We start from the raw sequence: 7,364 nt of genomic DNA, 5'->3' as shown, positions 1-7,364 counted from the left end.
TTTTCTATAAACTTTATATTTATTGCTTAATTAATTTGCAACACCCACAAACAAAATTCTTCTTTAAAGTGACAAATAACTTCATGGACGAGAACGTTTACCAAAAAATGCCGTTACTTCTTGAAAAAAAATTCAACATATCAAATACAACAACTGAAATTTGTACAAGCATACAATTTGCTGAAATCGTATTGTGGTTGGTAATGAGTTTTATTTTTAAAGTGAAATTTAAATAAAATTCAACATGATCTGCTAGAATACAACAACAGAAATTTATACAAGCATACAATTTGCTGAAATCGTAAGCGGCTTAGTAGCGAGGTTGAATTAAATTTATAAACCTTTTATTCATTGGCATACCATCAATTTACGAAGTAATCACTTTCATCTTCCATAGCCAATAAGTCCTTTCAAAACTAATTAAATATCCAAGTACTTTTTCCAAGCTCCACTGGGGTATATGTGACCTGGTCTACGAAAAAGGAGCTAACGTGCGAAAACTAGTTTTCTGGGAAAAGCTGTTAAAAATAATCGTCAGTTTCTCGTTATCTCATTAATTGTTCTCCTTTTTTTTGACACCTAAGCCCCTTTCCGTAGACCAGGTCACATATATGTAAGTATGAAAATTTTTTTATTTTGTTTTCTTATGTACTTCACTTCGTTATAATTTTAGCATAATTATTGTAATGCATATTCATATAAGCATTATGTAATTATACTTGTTTATATGTATATATATGAAGTTATACATATGTAGTTAAAATATATTGTTGAATATTCATTCATAAAAATATGTACATAGTTGGAAAAAACATATTTCAAAAGAAACTTTGTGCAAGTTTATGCGTGTAAGTATGTATGTGCTTAAGCAATGTAAACATAATAATGTATGTATGTATGTATGTTCGTTTTTCTTCTCTTCTCTGTTTTTTTTTTTGTTTTTTGTTTTTTGTTTTATATATATATAGTATATATAGTATATATATATAGTATATAGTTATATATGGAAACGATACCACTCACTTAGATTTCCTCCAGAGGCATGGGTTTTGAATTTATTTTCCTTTTAAAATGTATATGTACGTGTCACTTAACTTTTATTTCAGTTTTTCACTCTATAACAACCTTATTTTTATTGCTATAATTTTTTTCTTCTTTTTTTTTCTTTTTAAAATGTATATGTACGTGTCACTTAACTTTTATTTGAGATTTTCACTCTTTAATAACTTAATTCCGTGTTTTTTTTTTGCACTTTTAATATGAAAGTATGTGTGTTACTTCGCTTTCATTTCGGCTCCCACTCTTTAATCACCTTATTCTTTATTTTTTGTTCACTTTGTAATAACCATTTTTAATTGTGTATTTTTGGTTAGTTTCCCATAGTGCTTTTCACTAGGGCTCGAAATACCATGTTCACTGATTTACAAATATCATCACCTTGAATAAGAAAACTACTCCTTCTTCCTTTTCTGACGAAGGTATCACCGTATGTTTTTATTAGAGCAAAAGGAAAAAGCAGGGTTTTTTTTTTTGAAAATAAAAAAAAGGTGCGTGGAGTCCCTACGCACGGATGAAGTTATACTTCTTAGTGATGTTCCAAGAAATGCATATGATTTTGTATGAAAGAAAACTAGAAAACTTAAATTCACATTTTATAAATTTATTATGCACATAAAATGAAGAATAAGGCAAAGTCTAAATGAAGGAACTTTGACTAGAAAAGTAGTTCTGTCTCTTCGTTGCGAAAGAGAATATGCAGCGTAATCATCTCTCTTTTGTAATCCATCAACACGCGTTGAAGGCCCAGCAGTTATCGGTGCGCGTTCAGAAATTGAAATCATATTTTCATCACTTATCAATATATACTTATTACATGTGCGCGCATTGGCTTGCATGTTCATACATTCATATATACTTCTATGTACATATATTTGCATACATTGCCAAACAAATAATGCACAAGCATACAAACATACATATGCGTACACATATGAATATGTCACCAACAAAAAATTGATCTTCACAAGTCAATATGGCAGCCAAATTAGCGAAGAACAAGTGTAGTAAATTTTACAACAAAAACGATTTCATTCATGAACGCAGGCGCAAATTCCACAAGCGATCTCGCTTCATTCATAAAAACAGAGGCCGTAACATCTCCCCGAGCATGCCTTTGCCAACAAGTCGTCTTTTCGCGACGATGGCAAAAGCTAAAATCATAAATTGCACAACTTTCTGGTGCTTCTCGCAAAAATCTGCGTCGATATGTATTCACGATCATACGTATACATACATACATATTTACGCATGTTTGTAGGCGAAGCTGCAACAGCGGCAAGGGGTGACAATCGGCGGCCATTACTTTACTTATGCCATAGAAATTCTATTGCTACGAATATGGAAATGACAACGAAATAATGGAAATATGCATATTTCTAAAGGTCATTAATTTCTTTGAAGAAATGAAAGGAATGAATGATCCTGAGAAGTATAGTCTTAACTTTTCAACGGCCAACGCAGAGCATTTCAACCGAAAGGAATTTATTCATTAAAATCACCACTCAGAAGTCGTTTTATCCGTTGTAAGCGAAAGATTTTCGAAAAAACATCATTACTAATATGCCACAAGACAAAATTAGAAATGAACTTCTTAACCTTACGCTGTCAGATAAAACGAAAATACTTCGTCATCGCGGGTCGATTTCCAAAAAATGTAAATGAATTTTTCAAGGACCAACGCAGGGTATTTCAACAAAAGGTCACATAAAATAGTTGAGAATTCGCAGATATGAAAGACAAAGGAAAGAAAAAGGAGTATAACTATGTACGAGTATATATACGCACACATGTGAATAATCACCACGTCATCGCGGGTCGATTTACAAAGAAAGTAAATGAAGACTGACCAGAGAACTTAAAAGTATAGAGAAGATGCAGGTTCGACTGCGAACATTTGATAGATTCAAATTAGAGAATTCACCGCATTTGTTAACATTGTAGGTCGGAATTCGCCTCGCAATTTTAACATTTTTTTCAATTCTCTCACATATTCTAACCGAGAATATGAAGAGACAGAAATATATGTATGTATTTATAAAATGATTTCTCTGATATTCCATAGGATGGAAATATGTATGTAGAACTCTTTTATTTTTGATTTCTTATTTTTCAAATTATTTAATGCTAATTTGGTCTTATTTTTTTATAATAACTCATTTTTAATATATAAAAGACTAGCTGACCCTGCAGTCGTTGTCCTGCGTGAAATTATGTGTTTAGAAATGAAAAAGTTGAATTTATCATTTCACTTTTTTTCAATGTATCTCAGCTTGATAAACAACATTTTTTGGTTTCTGTTCCGGTGTACTATAGAAAAGATGGTTTTCCAACTCGTGAGCAGGCCACGTATATCTGCCTGAGTGAAAAACATATCATTTTCAAATGTATACCATACACTATGCGACTATCCTTGTGTCTCAAATGCAATTTTCACTGGAAACTGAATACGTTTGAACTGAAATGGCAAATCGTTAGAACTCAGAGGAATTCATAGAATCAAGCATTCCGCCCCTTTGTATTCGATAGCTGCGTCACAATCAGTCAGGTTCCATTACACAGTTTCGGCGCCTGAAGATTGTGGCACATAATAACGACAGATCCAACTTCGAGACGCAAATGATGCGGTGGCATACCAAGCCTATTCAAAGAATTTGGAAATTTCACGATCGATCAATTTGTATGACCGCAAGTCTCCCGGAATTTGACTTTGAATCTTCCATTTTAAGTCAACAACATCGGTATTTTTGGCAGCTAACATTGCGCGTGCACTTAAGGAATTGTAGTTACGATAATTTGTCCAATGTCCGAATATTCGTGATGAGTTCATCTTTGGTGAATTGGTAAAGGGAAGATGGAATTGATATCAAACCACCGGAAGTATCAACCGGAATTTACCCATTTCCAATTCTTAGCGAATACGATGTAAAATGTCTTCGGCAATGTCATTTTTGTTCGTATTCCATAATTGACGCTAATTTGACGCTGATCATCGCGAAAAGTGAGCGAACTTCATTCCAGTGAATATCATGCTCCAGCAATTGTAATTGTAATTGTATATATAATATCAAGATATTTCCGAATAGAGCAAGTTCTCGCAAACGTTATTGCCTAAAAACGCAGCGACCTCTAAAAGCTTCTAACTTTTCGTCGATTGTTACAAACTGTGACAAGCTGTAATATTTTTTGAAAGATTCTATGACTTCTTCATACAGCTCTCTGATGGGAGCAAGTTTATCCACTGCTGCGCGTTCTACACGAGTATCCTTATAATCAAACCGGAGGCACCGTAGTAATAAATAGAATCTGTTCCAGCTCATAGCTAGTCGAAATATTTCCGGGGAAGACCCGTCAGTTTTGAACAAATCTTTGCCATTTATTCGATTATTTCTTCTGACTCCTGCAAAGAGTAAGAGACCCAAAAACGCTTCAATTTCTATTGGATCGGTCTCTACGCAGTCCCTTTCTCGTGAAAACTTATCTTTTAGGCGGGTTATTTCTTTATTTGTGCACCGAACAATCCGAATACAAACACTTTCCGAGAAAAATAACCTCCATATTTCTAGCGGCTCTTTCGTGTTTCTAGCTTCACCCTTAAGACCTGGAAGTTGTGTCACGAGATTCCTCATACGGCGCCTAACCTGACTTGATCCAGGAGTTTTATTCCACCGTGTACGCCCGTCTTTTCCGATGTAACAATCTCTGTTAATTTCATTATTTTCTGACTCTGATTGAGAATCATCCTCTCTGTCAGAAGACTGAATTTCATCCTCAAAATCACGTGTTTCTTCTTGGGGTGGACTACCATCTTCAACTTCGCTATCAAATTCATCGTCGTAATTGGAGTCTGAACTTTCCTCTCCCAACAACAATCGAATTCGTTCATCATTCATTTTTTAATTATTTATAAACTAAAAATATCATAAATCGTTACAGTAGTTGTGAACAAATAAAATGCAATTCAAACAAATACATAAAATCAAATAAATAACACATTATTACTCATAATAAAAAAAAATATGACTTACGTAAAAAGTTGATCGTATACCCGCATCGGTGTCATAGACCAATCAGACCGTAGTAGACCTACACGTCCTGTTCGCACGACTGTGTGCCACGTACTAACCTAAAGCGAGCCCCAAATCATGCAGCTAGCAGAACGCCCGAGCTGTCAAAGTTCTTGGAAAAAAAAATATGTACGAAAAACTGTTTCGTCGGTCTCACAGACATGTGCGCGGGTATAGGAAGGTTAATAAAATTTGATGTTAGTACTTACCTTGATAACTATATATGTATATATATGTATCTCCACTTTTCTATAAACTTTATATTTATTGCTTAATTAATTTGCAACTCCCACAAACAAAATTCTTCTTTAAAGTGACAAATAACTTCATGGACGAGAACGTTTACCAAAAAATGCCGTTACTTCTTGAAAAAAAATTCAACATATCAAATACAACAACTGAAATTTGTACAAGCATACAATTTGCTGAAATCGTATTGTGGTTGGTAATGAGTTTTATTTTTCAAGTGAAATTTAAATAAAATTCAACATGATCTGCTAGAATACAACAACAGAAATTTATACAAGCATACAATTTGCTGAAATCGTAAGCGGCTTAGTAGCGAGGTTGAATTAAATTTATAAACCTTTTATTCATTGGCATACCATCAATTTACGAAGTAATCACTTTCATCTTCCATAGCCAATAAGTACTTTCAAAACTAATTAAATATCGAAGTACTTTTTCCAAGTTCCACTGGGGTATATGTGACCTGGTCTACGAAAAGGGAGCTAACGTGCGAAAACTAGTTTTCTGGGAAAAGCTGTTAAAAATAATCGTCAGTTTCTCGTTATCTCATTAATTGTTCTCCTTTTTTTGACACCTAAGCCCCCTTTCCGTAGACCAGGTCACATATATGTAAGTATGAAAATTTTTTTTATTTTGTTTTCTTATGTACTTCACTTCGTTATAATTTTAGCATAATTATTGTAATGCATATTCATATAAGCATTATGTAATTATACTTGTTTATATGTATATATATGAAGTTATACATATGTAGTTAAAATATATTGTTGAATATTCATTCATAAAAATATGTACATAGTTGGAAAAAACATATTTCAAAAGAAACTTTGTGCAAGTTTATGCGTGTAAGTATGTATGTGCTTAAGCAATGTAAACATAATAATGTATGTATGTATGTATGTTCGTTTTTCTTCTCTTCTCTGTTTTTTTTTGTTTTTTGTTTTTTGTTTTATATATATATAGTATATATAGTATATATATATAGTATATAGTTATATATGGAAACGATACCACTCACTTAGATTTCCTCCAGAGGCATGGGTTTTGAATTTATTTTCCTTTTAAAATGTATATGTACGTGTCACTTAACTTTTATTTCAGTTTTTCACTCTATAACAACCTTATTTTTATTGCTATAATTTTTTTTCTTCTTTTTTTTTTCTTTTAAAATGTATATGTACGTGTCACTTAACTTTTATTTGAGATTTTCACTATTTAATAACTTAATTCCGTGTTTTTTTTTTTGCACTTTTAATATGAAAATATGTGTGTTACTTCGCTTTCATTTCGGCTCCCACTCTTTAATCACCTTATTCTTTATTTTTTGTTCACTTTGTAATAACCATTTTTAATTGTGTATTTTTGGTTAGTTTCCCATAGTGCTTTTCACTAGGGCTCGAAATACCATGTTCACTGATTTACAAATATCATCACCTTGAATAAGAAAACTACTCCTTCTTCCTTTTCTGACGAAGGTATCACCGTATGTTTTTATTAGAGCAAAAGGAAAAAGCAGGGTTTTTTTTTTTGAAAATAAAAAAAAGGTGCGTGGAGTCCCTACGCACGGATGAAGTTATACTTCTTAGTGATGTTCCAAGAAATGCATATGATTTTGTATGAAAGAAAACTAGAAAACTTAAATTCACATTTTATAAATTTATTATGCACATAAAATGAAGAATAAGGCAAAGTCTAAATGAAGGAACTTTGACTAGAAAAGTAGTTCTGTCTCTTCGTTGCGAAAGAGAATATGCAGCGTAATCATCTCTTTGTAATCCATCAACACGTTGAAGGCCCAGCAGTTATCGGTGCGCGTTCAGAAATTGAAATCATATTTCATCACTTATCAATATACTTATTACATGCGCGCATTGGCTTGCATGTTCATACATTCATATATACTTCTATGTACATATATTTGCATACATTGCCAAACAAATAATGCACAAGCATACAAACATACATATGCGTACACATATGAATATGTCACCA

General features: G+C 32.7%; 1 pseudogene; it reads right to left on the bottom strand.

The window, feature by feature from the left end:
- Nucleotides 1-2,556: 2,556 nt before the first annotated feature.
- LOC126767321 (small nucleolar RNA U3) lies at nt 2,557-2,748 on the bottom strand (annotated as a pseudogene).
- Nucleotides 2,749-7,364: the final 4,616 nt, after the last annotated feature.

This window comes from Bactrocera neohumeralis, unplaced genomic scaffold (assembly GCF_024586455.1).
Source record: "Bactrocera neohumeralis isolate Rockhampton unplaced genomic scaffold, APGP_CSIRO_Bneo_wtdbg2-racon-allhic-juicebox.fasta_v2 ctg5412, whole genome shotgun sequence".
NCBI lineage: Eukaryota > Metazoa > Arthropoda > Insecta > Diptera > Tephritidae > Bactrocera > Bactrocera neohumeralis.
This window is presented reverse-complemented; position numbering and strand designations above follow the sequence as displayed.